General features: G+C 38.6%; 1 protein-coding gene across 4 annotated transcripts in view; it reads left to right on the top strand.

Annotated features, from left to right (window-relative positions):
• Positions 1-14,952, top strand: part of ANO10 (anoctamin 10) — a 228,752-nt gene that overhangs the window by 64,600 nt on the left and 149,200 nt on the right. The gene's annotated exons all lie outside the window — the stretch shown is intronic.

The raw sequence follows: 14,952 nt of genomic DNA, 5'->3' as shown, positions 1-14,952 counted from the left end.
ATTTCTCACCTGCATGAGAGATCAAAACAGGTACCTTGGACAGGGGATGGCCAGCTGCCCAGGCTCATAGTGTACCTTCTTGTTCTAGGATATGGCCCTTAACTTTGCGGATCAGAGAACTTGTCTTTGCCAATACATCCAGAGTTAACTAGGCTTTTGGGACTGACATACTTAAAACTAATGAGACTCACACAGGACTGACCAGAGTGCCAGGCAGTTAATTTGCCATAAGGAGATCTTTTCCAATGATTTAACAGTTGGTGTTAAAGTGGAATTGGTTTATCAGAAGATTTCTTGGTAAATTGAGAACCACAGCAAGAGGAGTCTTGAGAGATAGGGAAAACCTGAAAACCATCCCTTATCCCAAATTGAGCAGAGTTCTGCTGTAAGCCAGATCTGGGTGTTGCATTGCCAGCTTCTGAGCAATTCTGGGTGTGTTCACTGCCTACCTCTTGACTTTGCCTTTACTTCCTCTAAATTTCTGGCTGGTCTAGTGTTCTGTATATTCCCATTGCTACTGCTTTCTTTCGTATTTGGTGAAGTCTCAACATCAGATACCCAGGTCCTGGCTCTTCTTACTTAATTTGACCTTTGCACTTTCCAAGTCCTTTCTTTGGGCCTAGGTAGCACACTTCTGTTCCTTAGGTCTCTGCTCAAATGTCACTGGGTTCCCAGCCTTTTCTGATCCTCCCATCTCCGCTGTATCTCTTCTGTTAGTCTCACATGAAGTCTTTGATTGTCCTCAATCATGGGGATTATCCCACTTACACAACCTTGCATTCACTGGTAGGCAGGTTTATGTAAGGTCTATTTCTCTTGTACATTGTCAGCTTCCCAACTGGTAAATCAGATTCCTAGCTAGAATATTAACTGAAACATGGTAGGTACACATTTCAGTGTTGACATGAACGTGGAATTAATAGATTATGAGATAGGAAAATGAGCATTTCTTTTTTATTTAAAAAGGAAAAATGGATATTTCTATTTTTGTGATAAATTTATAGTCAATATTAATTATATGACTATATTTGTGTATAACATTTTCTAAGTTCTACTTACAGAACACAAAGTCACAAGTGCTCATTTTTTAAAATTCCTTAATTAAATTGTACTCAGTCATTATTCAGAACTGCTATGTATATGACACTGAATCTGGTGCTAAGGAAAGATAAAGCTGTCTTTTTATTTTTGTCCTCAAGAACTCTACTTCTTTTTTTTTTTTTTTTAAATACAAACCCTTGTGTCCAGGGCTGACTTTCAATAGTTCGCAGCGAGGGAGCTGCTCTGCTACGTAGGAAACCCCGACCCAGAAGCAGGTCATCTACGAATGGTTTAGCACCAGGTTCCCCACGAACGTGCGCGTTGCGTGACGGGCAAGGGGGCGGCCCTCTTTCTGGCCGCACCCCGTTTCCCGGAAGGAGGGGCTCTCCGCACCAGACCCCGTCCCGACGCGCGGCGCACAGGCTGCGCCATGCGGCCCGCCGGCAGGGACCGCGGGGGACCGGCTATCCAAGGCCAACGGCTATCCAAGGCCAACCGAAGCTCTGCGGCGCTGCCGTGTCATTCTGCCTGGGCGGGATTCTGGTTTAGAGGCGTTCAGTCATAATCCCACAGATGGTAGCTTCGCCCCATTGGCTCCTTAACCAAGCACAAGAACTCCACTTCTTAATGTAGCTGAGATGTGCATGCGCATGCACACACATACCCACAGACGTATATGGTTAAATACATCTACTAGAGATGCAGCTAGGAAATGGCATGCCAATAAATGTTCTGTGGTAACACGGAAGAGGATAATCATGAATGGCATCCAAAGACAGGAGACCCTTTGCTGTTTTTATCTTCTTCCTTTGGTGAAGCCTGGGGCCTCCTATGGCATATTTTGGGAAGGCTTGGATGTGAGTTAATCTGATTTCCCAGAGTAGTTTTAAAGGCAGTTTCTTCCATGCTAGTAGAGACTTCTCACTCTGAATTGTGAGTGTAATCTACTCTTAGGATATTAAGTTAGGGATACCTTTGGTGGGAGACCAAAGCACAGCCACAGGCTGATTTAGAGGCAGTCATGACATAGAGGAAAGGTATTTTTCAGCATAAAATTAATCCACATAGGCCAGAATGCCAGCAGTGTTTTAGGCTATTTCATTATTGGCTAGACTTATACCTCTAAACAAGAAGAATTTCCTTTGGTTACCAAGATTAAATCCTTACAAGATAAAAGTGATCATTTTGGTGTGTATTGGGTTTTTATTTATTTATTTATTTTGTATTGGGTTTTTAAAATAAGAATAACCCATTAAAATGTTATCAATATTTATAAATATAGAGATCATTACTAAAATTGAGGTCTCCCAGAGTTAAGTCAAAGGGTGGCAGGGCGTGAGGAAGTTGTAACTAAATGTATACTGCTCTTTTCATTTTTTTTTATTGTGATAAAGTGAACACAACATAAATTTACCATTGTAAACTCTTTTAAAATTTTTAACTGGGGTAAAAAACACATAATATGAAACTTACCCTCTTAACCCCTTTTTTTTTAACCATTTTTTGAGGAAATACCATACCATTTTCCATAGCAACTGCTTCATTTCACGTTCCCATCAGCAATGCACAAGTGTTCCAATTTCTCTACATCCTTGTCAACACTTGTTTTTTTTTTTTTTTAATTATCATTATCCTGATGGGTATAAGGTAGTATCTCACCATAGTTTTGATTCCCCTGATAATCAGTGATGTTGTGCATGTTTTCATGTGCTTTTGACCATATGTATATCATTTTTGGATATCTGTTCAAGTTCTTTTTTTTTTTCATTTTTTAGTAATTTATTTTTTATTGGTGTTCAATTTGCCAACATACAGAATAACACCCAGTGCTCATCCTGTCAAGTGCCCCCCTCAGTGCCCGTCACTCATTCATCCCCACCCCTCTGTTCAAGTTCTTTGCCTATTTTTTAGTTGTGCTGTTTGTTTTTTAGTTGTTGATTTGTAGAGAAGTTCTTTATATATTCTGGATATCAATCCCTTATTAAATATGTGACTTACAGATATTTTCTCCCATTCTGTGGGTTACCTTTTTACTCTGTTGATACTACCCCTTGATGAACAGAAGTCCAATTTTTCTACTCTTTTTCTTCTTTTTCTTTTTTTTTTGCCTGTCTTTGGTGTCATATGCAAGAAATCATTGCCAAATCTAATGTCATGAAGCTTTTGCCATATGTTTTCTTCCAGGAGTTTTAGTTTTAGGCCTTATGTTTAGGTATTTGATCCATTTTAAGTTAATGTTTATATACGATGTAAGATAATGGTCCAAACTCCTTCTTTTGCATGTGGATATCCAGTATTCCTGGCATCATGTTGAAAAGGCTTTCCTTTCTCCAGTGAATGGTGTTGGCAGCCTTGTTGTAAATCATTTGACCATGTATGCGAGGGTTTATTTCTGTGCTCTTTATTTAGTTCCATTGGTTTGTATGTCTGTCTTTTTTTAAGCACTTTATTGATGTGTGATTGATATACAAAAAGCTGTACATATTTATTGTATACAACTTGATGAATTTGGTGATGTGTACATCTGTCTTTATGCCAGTTACCACACTGCTTTTATTACTATAACTTTGTAGTAAGTTCAAATCAGGAAGTGTAAGACTCTCAACTTTGTTCTTTTTCAAGGCTGTAAAAGATTGTTTGGGCTATTTGGGTGTGTGCTGGTTTTAATGTGCTTATAGGAATCGAAGTTATTTACTGACTTTTTAAAAACTAATGATCAAAAGCTGGTTTGTTTGCACAGATTGGTGTTAAAATAGGCCTTCCCTTCCTACCATAGTAGTATATTTGAATATTTATTTGTTTTTATTTTATTGACTTTTTTCCTGATGAGAGGACCCCACTTTTGTTTTCTAAATTGAAAATTTTGTGTGTTAGAACAAAATCTAGCTCAGGGGAAGTGTTGGAAGTAACCAAAAAATTAGTAAGTTAGCTAGTTTTATTCTAGTGTTGCTAAGACCTGAGCTGAATGCCATCTGGTCTTGTAATGAATCCAAAAAATAGAAAGTTTAATATAAATTAGAAAGTATATTTTTTTGGTTTATTACCATGCAAGTTTATAAAATCATACTGAAATTCTAATTCAGAATGTTACAGAAAGTTCATTAAAACCATCCATGAGTTTAACAAGTTTCTAATTATAAGATTTTTACTTTTGATCTGTAGAGAAGGAAGTAAAATCTACTTCACATAAGGAAGTAAAATCTTAACATTATATTTAATTTTGTTTTTTTTTTCCCAAAATCAAGATAGGTATTAGTATTAATTATTGAGTTTTAAAAGATGTTTTGCCTGTAGGACATTAAATTAACAGCATGCTGTACTTAACATATATTCATTCTTGGACCCTAAAAGAGTAGAAATTTCACTAATTCAAAACCTAAGAAATAAGCCATAAATATGTATAAAGTAAATTCTTGTGTAGATTTTTGACATCTTGATGGAAACAGCAATTTAAGATATTTTAGTTATTTTATATAAATTAAGTAACATCTAAAATATATTTATATGATTAAAATTTGTTGACAAAATAAAAGAAACTTAGAAAGTGTAACAAATTTACAAAATTGGTGTTGAGAGTATTCTCATAATTTAAATTGTGGATAAAGTTTTTCTGGTTCACACTTTTAAAGCCAGGAAACTTTAATTTGTATTTAATTTTTGATTTTTTTTTAAGCTTGACACAGTGCAGCATAAAATCCTTCAAAAGGCAAAAATGATAGGTATTGTATGCTGTTAAGCGCAGTATCCGTGTCACAACTCTTGTGTATTTACTGCCATCTAGTGTTTTCTTTAAAAACTAAGGACACTTGAACACTACTTGTTCAATGTTACACTTGTTCAATGTTACTTGGTAAAATGTTACAAAAATTTGTTATGGGCTAATCGAAAAGAATAGCCTATCAATATATGAAACTATGTGAAAATTCTATTTTCTAGGTTAAAAATAGCCAAATAATGGTGGTGTTACCGTTCACCAGAGGATTAAATCAATATCCAATTATTTTCTTTTAAATAATAATGATTATTCTCACTTTTCAGGCAAATTTAATTTCCTTCTTGGGTATAATTTCAAAGAAAAGTGACTACTGTTTTTTGTTTTGTTTGTACTTTAAAGGAGGAATTACACAAAGAACTCCAATTCCTAAAAAATAGAAATGACCTAAATTCTCCAAATATTATATGTTTGATAATCATTTATTTTAGTATTAAATGCATTCACAGCTCTTTTAATTCTCAATGTGGCAAGATGCACCCATCATACTTTCTGAATATGAACAATTCATCTACTAAATGCTACTTTTTTCCTTAGGTGAAAGCAAATTAACTATTCACTCCAGAAGTTCTGCATTTCTAATGTTCAGATCCTATTGCCCAGCAAATCAGTTTGTAGCATGCATGTTTAATGGGTAGTTTTAGAAATAACACTTCATTGCAGTTTACTTAAAAAAAAAAAAAAAAGGAAGTTACATGATTTTCTTTTTTTTTCTAGAGCTACTTAGAATTGTTTCTCGTCTGCTTATAATGACTAGGAAGTCTTCTGAGAATGGACAAAGCCCTTTGGGTTCTTTTATGCCCTGGCTCACAGGGTTTCTCTATTTTTAAATTTATTTATTTTTTAGAGGGGTGGAGGGGAGAGAGAGAGAATCTAAAGCAGGCTCCACCCTGAGTGAGGAGCCCAATGCAGGGCTTGATCCCAGGACTCTTAATCATGACCTGAGCCGAAATAAAAAGTTGGATACTTAAACCAACTAAGCCACCCAGGTGCCCCTATTTTTCCATTTTTAAAAAATGGTTTTAGACTTGAAGAAAAATTATAAGCATAACATAGATAATTCCTATATTTATTTTTTACTTATTAGGATTCACTCATTTGAACATTTTGCCACATGAGTGTTCTCTCTCCTCTCAGTTGATTTATATTTACATCCATGTGTATGAATACATATGGGTGCTTCAGAGTATGGAGATTATGTACTTCTCCTGCCCCTTGGTGCACCGTGGCCCTGGGCCAGTCACCTCATCTTGTAGGTCTGTTTCCTTGACTGCAGATTGAGACCAGTGCAGCTTCTTTTGCAGGGATGCTCTGAGGAGTAGAAATGACACATGTGTCCCTGATCACAAGGGTCTGGCCTTGTGCAGACACTTAATAAATGCAGGTCTTGTCATCACTCTTAGAAAACAAGATGTAGAAAAAGTCATGCATGTGAAATTCCAGACATAGAGCCGGGCATTTGGCAGAGGCCCAGGGTGGAGAGCTGCAGTTCTAACTGGCTCAGCAGTGGCAGAGTGAAGTTACTCTTGTTTCTATTGTCATTGTCATTATTTATTAAGTAGGCAGTGTTGCAGCATGGAAGTAGCTTGGCGTATCAGAGGTCAGAGGTAGCTAAATTAGTACCTCAGCTTTTCATCTCTGTGTTCTTTGGTTTGCTTAGATGTAAAACGAGGGCATTGGTAATGTACCCTGGAAGAGATGGATGCCAGGCCTGACATGGAGGAAGGGAAAAAGTAGTAACAGTGAACAGTGACATCATTGTTGGTGGGTTAATACTTTAGCAGCTAGCTCGTATGTGTCCCTCATCTCATAGATACGTCTTCTTCCACTTTGTGTGCCCCTCCTGCCCCCCCACTGTGTAACACTGAATTGATTTTGTTTGTGCTGCAGTTTCTCGATTATATGTTAGTCTCCATCTCATGTTTCCATCCTGTGACAACTCCACTGTTCTTCTCTTCCCAATCTTCTTGCTCCCACACCTTAGTCCAGCCCTCCTTCCCTTCCATCACCTCACCAAGTCTTCCTGATTCTGATTTTGTATCTGTTGAGTCTCTTCCTTGTGACCATTTCCCAACTAGACTTTTTATTTATTTTTATTTGATTTATTTGACAGCACAGGCAAGGGGAGCAGTAGGCAGAGGGGGAAGCAAGCTCCCTGCTGAGCCAGGAGCCCAATGCAGGGCTCAATCTCAGGACCCTGTGATCATGACCTGAACCAAGGGCAGATGCTTGACCAACTGAGCCACCCAGGTGCCCCCTCATCGATACTTAAAAAAAAACAACAACAACTTTATAAACATAATTCATGTATTATATACTCCCCTCTTTGAAAATGTACATTCCGCAGTTCTCACCTAGACTTTGACAGCCACCAGGTAAGTGGGTCCTTACCAGCCTTGTGGCTTTATGCTTTCTCTCATCTGCTCCATGCTCTCTACTTCTGGAGTGGTTATTCCAAAACAAAATTCTGATTCTGTTTCTCCTCTGCTGTGGTCCTTAACACGAATCTCCATGGCTTACAGAAGAAATGCCTAGGTTGGATATCAGAGTCTTTACAATGTCCCTTCCCCTTGCCTTGCCTGCTGTCTCATTTCACACTTGTACATCCCAGAGCCCTTCCTGCAAGTTACTTTTAGCATGTATTGAAACTGTAGGGCACTGATGCATCTCTTCTAGCAGACTGCACCTCCTGAGAGCATTGGCGAGGACAGGAGTGCAGTAAATATTCAACAGCTGGCAAGTGTCCACTGAGTCCCTTTCACTCTTTGTCTCCAAGCAATTAAATAATTACTTGTTAAATGTTTGTTAATGAATAAGTATAGTCAAGTATGGTTGTTTTTTTCCCAGTGGGGGGGAAAAATATATATATATATATATATACTATACATATGCTATACATATACATATATTTCCCAGTATACACACATGCACACACAGTTAGTGGGAATTATTCAAGAATTAATTTCAACTCTATAATTAAAGACGGATGTATTTTTGATGTACGTCAACAAAACCCTTAGGTAAAACCTTAAAATTCTAAGAAAAAGTGAGCTCAACTAGGCAGTATGACATGGTGGTTAAGAAAATGGCCTTTGGTCTCAAATCCTGACCCCACCATTGACAAGCTCTCTGTCTTTGATGAGTTAATATCTACAATTATGAGGATTAAATGAGTAGATACATATGGCATGCTTACTACAGTGCCTGGCAAGATTAAGTGTTCAGTATCTGTTAGTTGTGATTGTTGTTTCAGGAGAAGAATCTCTTCTCATAGAAGTCTCTACCTAATTGAAAGGTTCGATTAAACTCTGAGATTTCAATTAAAAACCTTGATTAGGAAGAAACCCACAACCAACTATTCATCTGGTACCACTTCCCAGCATAGGAGCATGTGTTGGGCTCTTAGGAAGGTTTTTGGATTAGGGTACTTGTGAATAGAGTTCTTGAACTGGGTTTTTCCTTACTCCTTTTGTTTCCTTTATTTCCATGATAATCATGGTAATTTTCTGGTCTTTCTATACGTTGTTGCCCTCTTCAGTGTTTTTTTTTTTTTTTTTTTTTTTTAATTTTTATTTATTTATGATAGTCACAGAGAGAGAGAGAGAGAGGCAGAGACACAGGCAGAGGGAGAAGCAGGCTCCATGCACTGGGAGCCTGATGTGGGATTCGATCCCGGGTCTCCAGGATCGTGCCCTGGGCCAAAGGCAGGCGCCAAACCGCTGCGCCACCCAGGGATCCCCCTCTTCAGTTTTTATCTAAGTGAAACACTGCTTTGTGTTCTTTTAATGGTGTGGAAGTAATTGAAGACAATCAGGGCAAATTCTTTCATTGAATGCATATTTATTGTGTGCTTAAACTATGCCAGATATTACTAAGATACAGCTTTGGCTTTAGCAGTGCTAACGACAGAATCCTCCAGGAGATGGATCATAGTGCAATAGGAGGCCTGCTTTCTGACCTCCCCAGGTGACCCAGCTCTCCCCTACCCTCCCAACAGTACCTGGGCTGGTGTAGGCACTCCCAGCCCGCTGCACGGAAACCAGAGTGAACATGTCTGCTCACCGAGATAAATGATCACCAAGAAGCATTTTGTTTCCAAAACTATGTATGGCATTCTTGTTCCTGTCATTGGCATAATTTAATTAAATGGAATGAAAACTGATGAAATGTGTGTGCTAAAACAGAGAGAGCCATCATTTCTATGAAAACCTTTGGAAAGACTCCATAAAGACAAATTACTATCAGATTGGATAAAGATGGGGCAATTATAAAAGAGTAGGGACAAAATCATAAAAATACAGAAAGCTTCCATGTGCTGTTTTCACCTTTGCTCTACATGTGACTTTAAGTCTTTATTCTTCTTTAAAGAAAACAGTTCTGAGAATCTTCAGCATTGTTTCATGGGTGTTATTTCCATAAGGAAGACTGAGAAACTCCATCATTGATCCTACTCAAAGGAAAATCTTTGCAAATAAATGTACATTTAAATGTTTGCTAAAACATGAAAGATATGCATTTTTATGATTCCTCATTTTAGCTCCTTTGTTGATTAACTGGTCTCAGGTGTGGCACCTTTATCAATGATCTGTCCTTGAGGGGTGTGCACTTAGGGGCTTGGTCTATGAGTTTGTCAGTTAGTGGGAAACATGTTTTGTTGAAGAACCCAGGGTCCTCCAAATTGATGGTGAGTACATAAACGATTTAAATATGACTTGATTGACATTAACCTTGAAAATTATTTTGTATTCTCTTAAGATATTACAATGGTTAACCTAACTTGAATCTTGTCCTAGGAGGTTTAGTAAAGGCAAGCCTCACACTTCTAAAAGAGATCACACTGTAGTTAGAATGGAGTTGTTTTCAGAAAACAATTTGTACAGGGATTAAGAATTAGAAAACTCCATAGTTTCTCTGTACTCTTAAGTCACAATTTCAATGTCTAGCTACATTAGTTTCTTTAAGTGAAATCACAGATCATCATCTATATCCATATTCAAATGTGGACCACTCCAATTCCAAAGACAAATAGAATGACTTGGGTTATTTAATAAGTCTTAGAGAACTGTTATTCTGGCCTACTCTCAGTGGATGCTCTCAGGGCCTTCAGCCAACTACCTGCTCCTTGTAATATGTCCTGTGCTCCCCACTCTCACATATAGACCTGCCAAGTTCATTGGCCTCCTGTAGTATTTACCTCCTAACCTCCTCCTTTTGTGACAGTGATCTTCTTTTTCAGATACATAAATGAGTTGCCTCCAAACTTGCCTCCTTTCTCCATTTTTCTATTTTATTCTTTTGGGGAATGATGTGATAAGAAAGCATTTTGGTTTTATTTTTTTTCCCCCAGGGTGAGTAGTTTTGCTTCAGAAAATGGAAGGAGACTTTAAAAACATATGACTACCAGTGTTTGTTGTATTGGATGGAGTGTTGAGAAGTCCTTAGTCCAAGGGGAATGTGTTAGGGAGGCCTTGTGTGGCAGGGGACTCCTCTGGAGGAAAAGTGAGATGTTGGGGCCATTCCAGAGGCAGGTGTGAGCCTGGGAATGGTGAAATCTGAGACCATCCATATGGGTTTCTTAGGGAGAGTGAAGAGCATGAATTGGGGGATGATGGATAAGGTGTAGGGAAACTGATGGAGGGCCCAGAGCTCATGGTGAAAAGTTTACATTCCATTCCATTCCAAATGGTCTCTTCTGACATGCCAAGGGCCAAACTGCAGGAATCGTTTCCTCTCACTAATGTAACTCTTCTTGGCCAATCCAGGGACATAAAAGCCAATAGGTTGGACACTGAATCTGTCACATCTCCCATTATGAGATTGAGCTTCCGGCCCTCTCGTTAATCTAGGGAGAAGCCCCCACCCCCCCCCAAAAAAAAATCTAGGGAGAAGCCCTGTGGGTGATTTGGGAGTTTGTCTCTGTGAAGCCTGGCCCCGTGCTTGTAGACAACACGGCTGTCCTCCACACTGTTCCACACCCTCCTCTACCTCAGTGGCTTCCTACTCTTTCTACATCAGTCCAGACCACTATGGTCTACCCAGCCTTCTTTCCATTGTTCAGTCCATCTGGCCTTTTCGGTTTCTGCTATCCTATGGGCCAGGTTCCAGTTCTGTGTGCCTGTGTCCTTAGATAATTTCTTTGCTGAAATATAAAACCTCCAGGGTAATTGTTCTTTAGGTTATCCTTCATGCTTTCACATAACTTGTTTTATTTCCATTTAAGATGCTATTTCTGAGTTTCTGGGCTATGCTGGGAATGCAGAGAAGATAAATTGCACTCCTGCTCTCTAAGAAGGCTTGGACCCGTGGGAGAACGTTTCAGTACTCATTTTTGATGTCTGTCTTCTTGTTTTTTCCCTCAATTAAAATAGCGCCTTTAAATTCATATTTATCAACATCTACACTTTGTTTAATAACCTGTTTCCTTTGGGAAGGTCTTCCCACATTGATGATACCCCAAGCCCAAAATGTTGTGGTAGTACTCTAGGTCAGATCCCACTTTAAGAAATACTTAACTGTTTTTTGCATTGGAATTTTGTTTCAAAAATTGGATCAGGCTTGAATTATCACTTTCTCCGCATCCTAGGCATTGATACATTAATTGGATTGGGTGAAATGGTGTCAGTTTGACAAGTCATAATTTTCTGATTGTATTGTTATGTTATAATTTTTTGTTTTGTTGTCACTTCTGTTTTCCATTTGCCTCACCTTAAGTCTGTAGCTTAAAAGCTTCAGAGGGGCTTTAGTTTCTTTTATAATCCCACAAGGTGCCATGTTGCAAACACTGGATTAAATTAGAAGCCAGGAGAGTTATAGATTCCCAGGTGCTTATAAATGCAAGATGTTCATATTAGCACTGTCATTTCTTCCTAATTAATACAATGTGTTCCAATCCCCTTTTCTTATGTTACTAAAAATTGACTATTTCCAAAGAGGTTAAGAACTATGAAAGGGAAAGATTTTGAATGTTGTAGGAAAACTTCTTATATACTTTAGGTAAAAAAAAAAAAAAAAAAACCCTTATCTTCCAACTGAAGCAATAGAAATGCCATGTTTTACACACATATGTGTATGTATATATGTATGTATAAGTGTTCATGTGTTATATGATATGCCTAATATGAGCCTGTAGATCAAGTTTCTCCTCTAGCACTTTGAGCATAAGATGGAAGATGAGCTGCAGAATGTAAAGCTGTGATTATCCCTGTGCTGCTGTCAGGGGACCCCAGCTATAACCATTTCTACAAGCACATGGAAGGTTGTAGTGCTTCCACTTCAGGTTCATTGTAGCATAGCACGGAGAAACTAATTGGCACCATCTGTGCAAATGGCTAAGTCTGTAATGTGGTCACTGTACACAAAGAATTCAGGTTGGGGAAGTATTTGACAGCAAAAAAGTAGTGGGATGGAGCAGAAAGAATACAGTTGGTTGACATTCTTTTATAGTGATCAGTTGTATAAGAGCAACCATAAGAAGAAAGAGCAGCTCTGTGGTAGCTCAACAGTATCCTTCCACTGAGCCTTTAGGAAGGACATATGAGCAAGACTGTGGATAGTACTCATTGCATTGTCTTCTCTTTGCTGTTAGATTTGTCATGTGCATCCATTCTAAATTTTGGATATTTAAATTTACTGAGGTTGGTTGCCAGGGATTGGGAATAAGGTGTGTCTACAAGGGTATAGCACAAGGACATTCTTTGGAATGATGGAATTGTTCTGTATCCTGATTATGATGATGGGTTCATACTTCAGTGCATTTGTAAAATCTCAGAGAGCTTCCTGAGTGATTTTTACTCTGTGTAAATTTAAAAATAAATTTTAAAATGTATAAAACTTTATTGAAAAACATGTTTTGGAAAATCCTTTGTGTGTGGCTCAGGGTATGTTTGCAAGATAAAATAAGTGATTCTGTTTTAAAGATTTTATTCATTTATTTATTTGACAGAGAACAAACGAGAGAGAGGGAGAGAAAGCGTGCACAAGCAGGAGGAAGGGGCACAGGGAGAAGGAGAAGCAGACTCCCCGCTGAGCAGGGAGCCTGCCCTGGGGCCCAATCCCAGGAGATCTTGACCTGATCCAAAGACAGACAACCAACTGAGCCACTCAGGTGCTCCAGTGACTTTTTCCCCCAAAACTAACTGAGAATGAAACAGCCTAATACCAATTAACCTAAAATTTGATTTTGTATATCAAGTGTCTTTTTTCAAACTCCAAATAAGATTTTATAATAGAATTCTTAGAGTCTGCTAAAAGGAATATGTTAGGAGGCATAGGTGTCTTTTCCGTTTCTTAATGTCTCATAACTCCTATCCACATTAAAGAAACTACTCATCCAGAGTACTGTTTTGCTGATGAGAAATTGATGAGGTGAGCCATAGTTTCAGACATTTGAGAATTCACTGGTCAAGCGTAAGAATAAAAATGATCCATTGTTTTATATTTTGTTGTTTTCAGAATGTGGGCCATGTACATAAATACATAAATGCTTATAATTGTATGGAAAGTAATATGCTGGGGCACCTGGGTGACTCAGTGGTTGAGCATCTTCCTTCAGCTCAGGTCGTGATCCGGGGTCCTGGGATCGAGTTCCACATCGGGCTCCCTGTGAGGAGTCTACTTCTCCCTCTACCTATGTCTCTGCTTCTCTCTCTATGTCTCTTATGAATAAATAAATAAAATCTTAAAAAAAAAAGAAAGTAATATGCTATTGCTGTTAAACCTTTCAAACACACTAGGTACTCTTCATGTGCTTTTAGAACCATCAGGGCGTGTGGACAGGCCAGAGTTCAGTCTCACACTGGGAGCGATCAATAATTCCAGTGTTCCAATGAGGGAGGGATTGAGGTTGATATCCATTAGTGGGGTCATTAAAAACCATAAGTTTGTATTTGATAATTTTTTTTAAAAGATTTTATTTATTCATAGAGACACAGAGAGAGAGAGAGAGGCAGAGGGAGAAGCAGGCTCCATGCAGAGAGCCTGACGTGGGACTCGATCCAGGGTCTCCAGGATCACGCCCTGGGCAGCAGGCGGCACTAAACCGCTGCGCCACCGGGGCTGCCCTATTATCTGTATTTGATAATTTTTAAAAAGATTTTATTTATTAATGAGAGACACAGGGGGAGAGAGAGAGAAAGAGAGAGAGCGAGCGAGCAAGTGGGAGAGGGAGAAGCAGGCTCCATGCAGGGAGCCCAACGTGGGACTCGATTCCGGTTTCCCAGGATCAGGCCCTGGGCTGAAGGCAGCACTAAACTGCTGAACCACCCGGGCTGCCCTATTTGATAACTTTTAAGTAAAGAATTTCAAACTAAAAGAAACATTTTAAACAATTTGGAACATTTACTCATGAATTTGACTTTTCTGAGGAATGTTTCAATAGTCCTAAACCAAGAAACTACTTAAGGGCTTAACCTAAAGAATGTTTTTTTAAAATATAAAAGACTAAATAGTATGGAACTGTGATCTGATTGGAAGTTGATTTATCAATTGGGTAACAAATACTTGAGTACTTATTTTGTAGTTTTTTGCTTTAAGATAAGGGTCAATGACCTTTGAAAATGAGCATGCTAAGCTCTGTTTATTCTTTCCTTTGGAAGAAAGAGGTTAATAATCTAAAGTCTTGAGAAAGGTCTTATCTGAAACCCTGACCAACTGATACAGTTATTAAGTTATGTGTTAGCTGATATTAATGGAATTTGAACTTCCAGGATATTTTTTCCCCGTTGTTTTGGTCAGCATGTCACTAAACCTTGCTGTCAGTGGTTGGTACTCATCATAGTTTATGGTGCTGCTCTAAGTATGGCTTACTCTCTGCTTGCTGCTCTGTGAACTGTTAGTAGTTTGCAGAAAGAGAGGAGTTCATATTAAAGTGTAAATCACCTGCTTCCTTCATAGCAAATGTCTAGGTATGGAAGACCGTGTCAGCTGAGCTCTAAGTATGCTTCGTGAAACTTGATGTGCATTCTGGCACAAGTTTTTCTTTCCCCAAGGGCTGGTAAATAGTATTCTGACCTGTGGTATTGAGGTGAATACTTTATGTCTGCATTCCAAGAAAGTTGTTGGATTTGAATGTTGGATTTCCTGCTACTGAGCAGTTAGTCCTGCACTGTGGCTATTTCCACATGGACACTGGGACAGTGCAT

This window comes from Canis aureus, chromosome 22, assembly GCF_053574225.1.
Source record: "Canis aureus isolate CA01 chromosome 22, VMU_Caureus_v.1.0, whole genome shotgun sequence".
NCBI lineage: Eukaryota > Metazoa > Chordata > Mammalia > Carnivora > Canidae > Canis > Canis aureus.
This window is presented reverse-complemented; position numbering and strand designations above follow the sequence as displayed.